The sequence below is a fragment of the Panicum virgatum genome, chromosome 5N (genome assembly GCF_016808335.1).
Source record: "Panicum virgatum strain AP13 chromosome 5N, P.virgatum_v5, whole genome shotgun sequence".
In the NCBI taxonomy this organism is placed as follows: Eukaryota; Viridiplantae; Streptophyta; class Magnoliopsida; order Poales; family Poaceae; genus Panicum; species Panicum virgatum.
Genome location: NC_053149.1, coordinates 25,158,303 through 25,168,310, shown reverse-complemented (window position 1 = coordinate 25,168,310; position 10,008 = coordinate 25,158,303). Strand labels below are relative to the sequence as shown.

At 47.6% G+C, this 10,008-nt stretch overlaps 1 non-coding gene across 1 annotated transcript; it reads right to left on the bottom strand.

Annotated features, from left to right (window-relative positions):
* Positions 1-9,247: 9,247 nt before the first annotated feature.
* LOC120677040 lies at positions 9,248-9,354 on the bottom strand. The gene has a single exon (XR_005676105.1). It is a non-coding gene; the product is annotated as a small nucleolar RNA R71 (small nucleolar RNA).
* Positions 9,355-10,008: the final 654 nt, after the last annotated feature.

Sequence of the window (10,008 nt, the reverse complement as noted above, 5' to 3'; positions counted from 1 at the left end):
TCGCGGGAAGTGAGGGGGAGAGCTGAGCCGGGCTGGGCCCGCGAGTTTGGGCTGGGCTGAGGTTTGGTTGGACCGGGTTGAGGTGGTTTTGGGTTCCTTTTCTATTCCTTCTTCTCTTCTATTTCTAACTCAAACAAGTTTGAATTCAAATGCAAATTTGAATTCAAACCACACTCAATTAAAAGTATGCACCAGCATGAATGCAACACAAAAAATTTTAAACCTATGATAAAATTTTAATTACTTAAGGAACAAAATTGAATTAAATGCCCTACTAACACAATAAACCTTAGAAATAGAATAAAGCCAATTAAATTTATTATTAAAAACTGGAATTTAAAATTAGGGTGTTACATCTACCTCCAAGCCGCTCGAGCTACTTCACATGGATCTTTTTGGTTCAACTACATACAAGAGCATTGGTGGTAACCTCTATTGCCTAGTAATCGTTGATGATTTTTCACATTATACTTGGGTCATGATTTTAGGCGATAAGAGTGAAACTCCGGAAGTCTTCAAGACATTTGCAAGAAGAGCTCACAGGGAGTACAACTCCCCAATTGTGAAGATCCGGAGTGACAACGGCACCGAGTTCAAAAATATGAAGATTGAAGAATGGTGTGATGAAGAGGGCATCAAGCATGAGTTCTCCGCCACCTACACGCCTCAACAAAATGGAGTGGTGGAAAGAAAGAACAAGAAACTAATCACTCTAGCAAGAGCAATGTTGGATGATTATGGCACGTCCGAGAAATTTTGGGCGGAAGCAATCAATACGGCTTGCCATGCATCCAACCGAGTGTATCCCCACCGACTCCTCAAGAAAACGCCATATGAGCTCATCACCGGGAAGAAACCAAATATATCCTACTTTCGAGTCTTTGGTTGTAGATGCTTCATTTATAAGAAGAAAAGGCTCGGTAAGTTTGAGAGTAGATGTGATGAAGGATTCTTTCTTGGTTATGCATCAAACTCCAAAGCATATAGAGTATTCAATCAAACCTCCGGGTTAGTTGAAAAAACATGTGATGTGGAGTTTGATGAATCCAATGGCTCCCAAGAGGAGGTTGTTGGCTATGACAATGTAGGTGATGAGGAGATTGATGAAGCTTTGAAGAAGATGTCCATTGGGGATATCAAGCCAGAAGAGGTGCATGAAGACAATGATCAAGGGGGAGGACCTTCCTCGTCTACACCAAGCACCTCCATGGCACCCCAAATGGATGAAGATAAAGAAAAAGATGATTCACAATCTCAAGAAAGTGTTCCAATGCCAACACCCCAAGTCCAAGAACAAGAAGAGCAAAATGTTCCACCACAAGCACAAGTCACCCATGATCCACCCAACAAACATCCACGCATGTACCGCTAGTGAAGCATGGTCGTATCTCCAAGGATCATCCAATTGGTCAAATCATTGGTAGTCCTTCCAAGGGAGTAAGAACTCGCTCTAAGCATGCTTCATTTTGCGAACATTACTCGTTTGTTTCTTGTATTGAACCCACTAGCATAGAGGAAGCACTTGAGGACTCGGATTGGGTGATGGCCATGCAAGAAGAATTGAACAACTTCACCCGCAATGAAGTTTGGGTCCTCGAAGCTCCTCCGAAAAACAAGAACATCATCAGCACTAAGTGGGTCTTCCGAAACAAGCAAGATGAACATGGGGTGGTGGTACGTAATAAATCAAGACTTGTGGCAAAAGGGTTCTCTCAAGTCGAAGGTTTGGATTTTGGTGAAACTTTTGCTCCGGTCGCAAGACTTGAAGCTTTCCGCATCCTTCTTGCGTACTCTTTGCATCATAATATCAAATTATATCAAATGGATGTGAAAAGTGCATTCTTAAATGGCGTTATTAACGAACTTGTTTATGTTCAGTAACCTCCCGGGTTTGAAGATCTGAGGAATCCTAACCATGTTTATAGGTTGCACAAGGCACTCTATGGGCTTAAACAAGCTCCAAGGGCTTGGTATGAGAGGCTTCGTGACTTCCTAATCATGCAAGGCTTCAAGATCGGGAGGGTAGACACCACATTGTTCACAAAAGACGTCAATGGGGATCTTTTCATTTGTCAAATTTATGTAGACGATATTATCTTTGGCTCAACTAATGATTTACTAAGCCATGAGTTTGCTACCATGATGTCTAGGGAATTCGAGATGTCCATGATCGGCGCATTGACCTTCTTCCTTGGTTTTCAAGTCAAACAATTGAAGGAAGGGACATTCATCCATCAAGAAAAGTATACTAAAGATATCTTGAAGAAGTTCAAGATGGATGAATGCAAGCCGATCAAGACACCCATGGCAACCAATGGGCATCTCGACTTGGATGTGGACGGTAAATCGGTTGATCAATCCCTCTATCGCTCTATGATAGGGTCTTTGCTATACCTTACCACATCTAGGCCCGATATAATGCTTAGTGTGTGCTTGTGTGCCCGCTTTCAAGCAAACCCAAAGGAATCACACCTCTCGGCGGTGAATAGGATCCTTCGGCATCTCAAGCACACCCCAAGCATAGGCTTGTGGTACCCCAAAGGCGCTAGCTTAGATCTCTTGGGATACTCGGATTCGGATTTTGCCGGAAGCCGTGTGGATCGCAAGAGTACCTCTGGGGGTTGCCACTTCCTTGGGCATTCTCTAGTTTCTTGGTCAAGTAAGAAGCAAAATTCCGTGGCTTTGTCCACCGCGGAAGCGGAATATATAGCAGCCGGTGCATGTTGTGCCCAAATCCTATATATGAAGCAAACACTTTTGGACTTTGGTGTGAAACTAGATAGGATTCCACTTCTTTGTGACAATGAAAGTGCCGTAAAAATTGCCAAAAATCCAGTTCAACACTCTCGCACAAAGCACATTGATATTCGCCATCACTTCTTGCGTGATCACAAAGCTAAAGGAGACATATCTCTTCAAGGTGTGAGATCCGAGGAGCAATTGGCGGATATTTTCACAAAACCATTAGAAGAGAGTACTTTTGTTAGGCTAAGGAATGAGCTTAATGTATTAGATGCGGCAAACGTCATGTAAGTTGCCATGTCATATAGAAAAATGCATACAAATAGGACACTTGTCTAACCATGGTAAGATAGTGATGAGCATGGGTTTAGCTAGAGGTGGTGGTCCACTTGTTTTCCTCTAGGCTTGTAGAAAGGCTCATCATGAAGAAGCTTCCCGTGGGTTCAAACTTGACAAGTAGAACTTAAATTCTTGTTATGCATTTCTTGTCATGTAGATGTGCACTTCATGTTTACTCTTCTTTCACATGTGGTTTTAGCTTGCACCATCATTGCATGCGTAAGGGTCACAAAGGAGATCACTTGATGAAAATGAGACTTGTTTCATATGCAAGATCTTAATTCATGAAAAGTGAAAAGCGAAAAGTGTTAGGTGCGTTATTGACTAGTGAGTCATGTCATGATGAGTTTGAAGCTCTCTATCTTCAATATTCCTATGACATGGCTTATACATTTTATTTGGCGCTTTGTCTCGCTTTGCGGCTTTTCCTTGTATTCGAAAAGAAAAACTATTAAGCTAGTGTGCTATCCTAAGTATTTTGAGGGGTAAAGTCACCTATGCAAGTCCATTAACTTGAGTTTAGTTGAATTTTATAAGTTTATTGGACTTAGCATAGAAGAGTGAGCTGAGTGAAGGTTTTTCGGGTTCACCGGTTAAACCGACGCTTTATGGAACAACACCATCGGTTTAACCGGCGTTACTAAGTTCAGTCTCAGCTCAGTTAAATCCAGGCGTTCAACCGGCGTATTCAAATGTCAGAGCATCGGATCAACCGGTGAACATAACACTGATCTGACCTAACAATCAACCGGTGATAGCATCATTCAACCGGCGAGTCCAAATGCATATCGTCGGATCAACCGGCATTCAGATGAATTTCTGCTGGAGTCTCAGGTGAACTGAACCGATGCAATCAACCGGCGTTCTAAACCTAAGCATCGGTTTAACCGGCGTTAAGGAAAAATGCGGGGCCCACATGTCATATATCTCTCTTGCCCGCGGCCGCCGGTTTCACTTTCTCTTGTTTTCCCCGACTCCTCACACGCGCTCGCCGCCGCCGCTCCTTCGGCGCTGCCCACTCCACGCCGCTGCCGCCGCTCTGTGCTGGCACCACGCTCCGCCACCACCCGCGTCTCGCACCACCCGCGCACAGCCTCGCCACCGCTTACGCGCGACCACACCGCTCCGACCACGCGCGCCCTCGCCGCCACCTAGGCGACGCCTCGCCACTCGCCCACTACTTGCACGCCGACGCCCACGCATCGCCGCCGCTCGCGTTGCTTGTGCTCCACTCGCGTATTCACACCGCGCACGCCAACTGCTCGACGAATTGCGCGAGCCGCTTTTTGCACTACTTTCGCGCCGCGTTCGCGTTTCTGCACTCCCGTGCCATGATCTAGCCACCGCCAGTCGAGATGGGTCGCGAGAAGAGGAAGGGGAAGGAGATTGTTGTCGAGAAGCCCGTCCGCAAGCGGACCCACGCAGAGAGGGAGGCCGAGAGGGCCGAGATGCTGGCTAAGGCCGCCGAGGAGCAGGCGTCTGGCCGTGCTCGTCCATTCAGTATCAGGGAGCAGCCCGGCAGAGGCAGAGGCAGTGGCAGAGGTATGGGCAGAGTCCGAGGTGCCAGGGCCACCAGGGCCACTACACAGCAGACAGAGGGAGATTCGTCTCAGACAGCTGCAGATTCAAATGCAGATTCAGAAGCAGCACAGTCAGAGCAGTCTCAAGGGCAGAGTACTCAGGGGTCACCGACTCTACGATGGTCTGGCCGCACTCGGCAGACGTCCCCAGGAGCAGAGTCTCCACCAGCGACCGAGCGTCGCACCGGACCCAGGACGCGAGGTGGTCACCAGCCACAGGTGCCTCGCAGGGCAACAGCAGCAGCAGCAGCCCGTAGAGCCAAGGCCCTAGAGGCCGAGCGCGCAGTGTTCCATATGGACACTGTTGTGCGTCTAGAGCCAGGTGTGCTGCTCCAGAACTTGACCAAGGCCAATGCGGCGAAGGTCAAGAGGCTCAGGTGGAGTGTGACAGAGGAGGACTGGTTCCCCATGACCTGTGACAGCAGGGTCGACCGTAGGTTCTGGACACTTCTTCAGGCCAGCTTCTACGAGACCTACCAGAGGCGAGGGCGCAAGATCTTCCCACACAGAGTGCTAAACTGGGTCTCACTGAGGACAGCCGTAGGGGGAGCAGACGTTAGAGAGCACTTTGCACACTTTAGAGGTCTACCCAGGCTACTTGAGATGGAGTAGAACAGATATATAGAGGACTGGGTCATAGTGTTCTATGCCATAGCCTAGATAGCTCCCGAGCGCAAAGCCGTACACTTCATGTTTGGAGGCCTGGTCTTTGGTTTGTCGAGGGCGACCATTGCAGGGATCCTCGGAGTCGACTTGGTCGATGTCTCCCTGCACGAGAGAGTATACAGAGATGCAGATCCACCTCGCAGGGCGATGATTGGCGGGATTGCACCTTCTCACGAGGCGATCTCTCAGTGCTTCCGCCAGCCGTTTTCAGCCTCGTATGCCAGAGTTCCCAGCCTGCTGACCCAGAGGCGTACGCTGTTCACATGGCACTCCGTAGGACTCTGTTACCGAGGAGTGGCTACCCAGAGGGGATCACAGGTCTGCAGCAGCTGCTACTACTACACATCCTCACTCACGAGCCATTTGACATAGTGGATTTTATTCTGGCTGAGATCGAGGATGTGATCACTGATGGGATGCGTGTTGTACGCCAGTTTCCTTATGCTCACTGGATTAGTTACATCTGTTCTATGATCGTGCCAGCTGAGTCACCCATCAGTGCAGTTTACCGTCAGGATGAGGCCCCCAGGTTCCCAGTCTACCGTCCCACCGCACCACAAGACAGGAGGAGGGGCAGACAGGCAGACAGAGCTGCTATGGCACGACTGTCACCTGAGGTGCAGGCCCGAGTGGCATAGGAGGACGAGACACTACTAGTAGCCGAGGCACAGCTTCCCGGAGGAGATGATGAGATTCACTGGTCTGAGCTTGAGTCAGACTCCTCCGAGGATGACGAGTACTTTCCTGTAGCACCAGCCAGTCACGACCACGAGGTAGGAGGGTCCAGAGAGCCAGCTCCATCGTCATCAGCAGCTGCTACTGTCACAGTGTCCCAGGTGACTCAGCCGTTCGAGCTCACCTCTCTCCTTCAGCAGCTTGTCACTCAGCAGAGAGAGGATCGGATTGCACAAGAAGAGGCCAGGAGAGCCCATGAGGCTTAGCTTGCAGCTATTCAGAGGGAGGCTGCCCGAGAGCGTGCTGTAGCCGAGGAGCATTTTGTCGGGCTTATTGACCGAGTCTCTTAGAGGACAGACGCTCAGTTCCAGCAGATGCAACAGGGCATGATGGCGATGTTCGAGATGATCACACAACTTTACACTCACACCGAACTCGCCCCGCAGCAGCCAGGACTTCAGGGTGTTGGAGCACCTCAGCTTGCAGTCACACCAGCTCTAGCCCCCACTGCAGCTCCAGCTCCTTCGACGACACCGGAGACCACGTTCTCGATGTCGCACTTCTTGGGTCTGCCGGTCGCCCGCTCTTCTCGCCACTGCCAGCGACTACACTCTTTCAGGACTCACCATCAGCGGTTCAGTCAGTCGCCCTCCCCATCGTACCACAGGCACCACTTCCAGGGGGAGGAGGAGGAGAGGAGTCTATACTTCCCCAGTCGACGCAGCCGGCAGCTTCAGCAGTCACGACTTCAGATGTTGACACTTCTTCTGCTGACTCGGTTACCACTTCTACGGACCCTCTTCCAGGCAGTGCCAGCATGAGAGCCTCCACGACAGCTACACCTCCAGTCAGCTCAGACCCTCAGCTCCCGTCCATCACCGAGGGTTCTTCGTCCGACGACGACGACAACGACCTGGACCGCTTCCTCGCTGTGCCGCGACAGCCGGACCCGTAGCTCGCCTTTTTGGTGCTTTGATGCCAAAGGGGGAGAGAGTTAGGGGGTGTTGGAGTCAGGTGGAGGGTAGAGCTAGAGAGAGCTCGTAGGTACAGGACTTTGTTGTCTTATATCTCTTTTGTTGTTAGTTCATGGATATGTACATTTGACTCTTGCGTATGCTGTGCTTTGAGACATATCTATGGATTCCGTTTGAGCCGTTGAGCTCTTTGGTTCTTTTTCGAGTTTGCTTGTGTTTTATCCTATTTTTCTTTCCCGCTCTCTCATTATTGTTATGTTTGTGTTGTCATCAATCACCAAAAAGGGGGAGATTGTAAGCATTTAGGCCCTCTAGGTATGTTTCGGTGATTAATGACAACCATTATTGTGACTAATGAGTTTGTGCAGCTTAATGAATCATTATCGCTCATTTGGTCATATGTTAAAGAGGCCCCTCAATTTCATTATTCAAAAAGGCGATCTCGGTATTCAACTCAAATGTATAACAAGACTAAGGATCTTTCTAGTCCTAAGTGTCAACTCAAATTTATAGGTTTGTAGAGGTCGCACTATTAAGAGGGGTTAAGGCCAAGTAACTTGAGCATGGACATGGTCAATTAAAAATGGATGCACACTATGGTCACTCAGGTTCCTAGAAGTTCAAATAAGTAGTTTTCAACTTATATCTCAAGAATATTTGGATTTCATTCAAGACTCAAATCAGAAAAAGTCTCTACACTGGTTTAACCGACGACTCCAACTTTCTCTACGTCGGTTAAACACAGTTATCAGAGTCTGGACAAGTACATACACCGGTTAAACCGACGATATTTGAAAAGTAACGTCGGTGCAGTTGTCCAGAACATTGGTTTTCCAGGGTGTTTCAAGGCTACATTCAACGGTTAAACTAACGATATTTGAAATTAACGTCGGTGCAATTGTCCAGTGAGTTGGTTTTTCCAGGGATTTCAGAAGTTATACTCACCGGTTAAACCGACGATGGATTAGAGTTAACGTCGGTGTAGTTGTCTAGAGAATTGGTTTTTCAGTTGATCAGTGGACAACTACACTCACCGGTTAAACCGATGATACGTAGGTTAATCTGCCCGAGTTGTAACGGCTAGTTTTCCAAATGGGCAGTTTACATTCATCGGTTAAACCGACGATGACTTTTGGAGAACCGTCGGATTAACCGGCGTTGCACACTTTTCTGGCAGCTTTTCTCCAACGGTTCTATTCGTGTGAGCTGCCTATATATACCCCTCCAATGGGTCATTTTACTCTCTCTTGACACCAGTCAACATTCATACACTCATACTATTGTTGAGAGCCACCTTGAGCTTCATATTCCACACATTTATTCATTCAATCATTCAAGAAGCAAGACTAAGGACTTGAGTAGAGAGAAGCTTGTATGCATCCGTTCTTGGTGATCGGTTCTTGCTCAAGTGAAGGCCCTAGCTTGTTACTCTTGGTGATTGGCAGCACCTAGGCGATCTTGGTGATTGAGGAGTTTCTTCCGGAGCTTGCCAAGTTGATTGTGGGAGCCCGAAGAAGTTATGTACGTGGCTTGAGCTCCACCACGACGGGATGGTGAATGGAGACTCTTAGTGAGCGCCCTAGTCTTAGTGACTTGGGAGGTGACAAGACTCTTAGTGAGTGTCACAACGTGGATTAGGGGTGTGTGCCAACACATCGACACCACGGGAAAAAATCCGGTTGTCTCTTGCCCACTCTTTACTTTCAAGCACTTACTTTCATGCAACTATTCATGTGCTTGACCTTAGAGATCATAACTTAGCTCTACCTTGCTTAGTTTCATATCTTGTTATATCCTTTATAGCTTGTGTAGTTTGCTTAGTTAGCCGGTTGGTGAATTGAGCCTTACTAGTATTGCATAGGTTAAGGTTGCTTTACTTTGTCTTAGAAATTTGAAAAAGGCCCAATTCACACCCCTCTTGGACCATCGATCCTTACACCGTCCAATAGCCATATCGCTACTGGACCGAACAATGACCAAGGCACTGATGGCTTTGAGATAAAGACTGGGCTTGTCAACATGGTTCAAGCAAGTTCCTTCTGCGGAAAGGCATCAGAGGATGCCCACGCTCATCTACAGAACTTTCTGGAAGTGAGCAGCATAATCAACCCAAGAGGCATTACGATGGATAATGTTCGTCTTCGACTGTTTCCATTCTCTTTGCTTGGGAAAGCATAGACGTCGTTCTACACCTACAAGGACGCGGTCAACACTTGGGATGCGTGCTCCAATGCTTTTCTAGTCAAGTACTTTCCGGTGGGCAAAACCAATGCCCTTCGGAACAAGATTTCTAGTTTTGAACAACTCCAGGACGAGACAGTCCCGAAATCTTGGGAACGTCTTCAGGAATACATTTCAGCATGCCCACACCATGGCATGGAAGAATGGCTTATCATTCAGAACTTCTTCCATGGCCTGAACCAGCGATCGCAAGATCACATGGATGCAGCAGCAGGAGGAGCATTCCTCTCTCTTGATATTGCAGGAGCTAAAGTGCTCATCGACAAGATTGCTTCCAATCAGAGTTGGAAGGAAGATAGGCAGCCGGCCCATGCAAAAGAAATACATGAAATTGATAATGTCAATGTGCTGGCAGCCAAGATGGATCTTCTCATGGAAAAGCTGGAATCTCCACACCAGGATGTTAACCAGACTAAGGAGCCTCATATGACATATGAGAAATGTGGCAATACTGGACACTCGGGCAAATCTTGCCCATTCACTCAAGAGGACGAGAACTCCATTGGGAACAACACTCCCAATGACTCAGACTGTCATCCTCAGCAAGGTTGGGATTCTAAGCCCGACCTCCCCTTCGGCCAACAGCAAGGTATCAATTTTAATAACAGTTTTTAGTCCTCGCTTAAAGACTTCATGAATTGCCAAAGACAAATTAATGACAACATTAGTGAGAAATTTCTTGCTAATGATAAAATTCTTGAGTCTTTGGCTATGCAACTAGATAGATTTAACTCTGTTATTAAATATCAGTTGAGTTTCAATGAATTGTTAGAAACTAAAGTAACTCAACT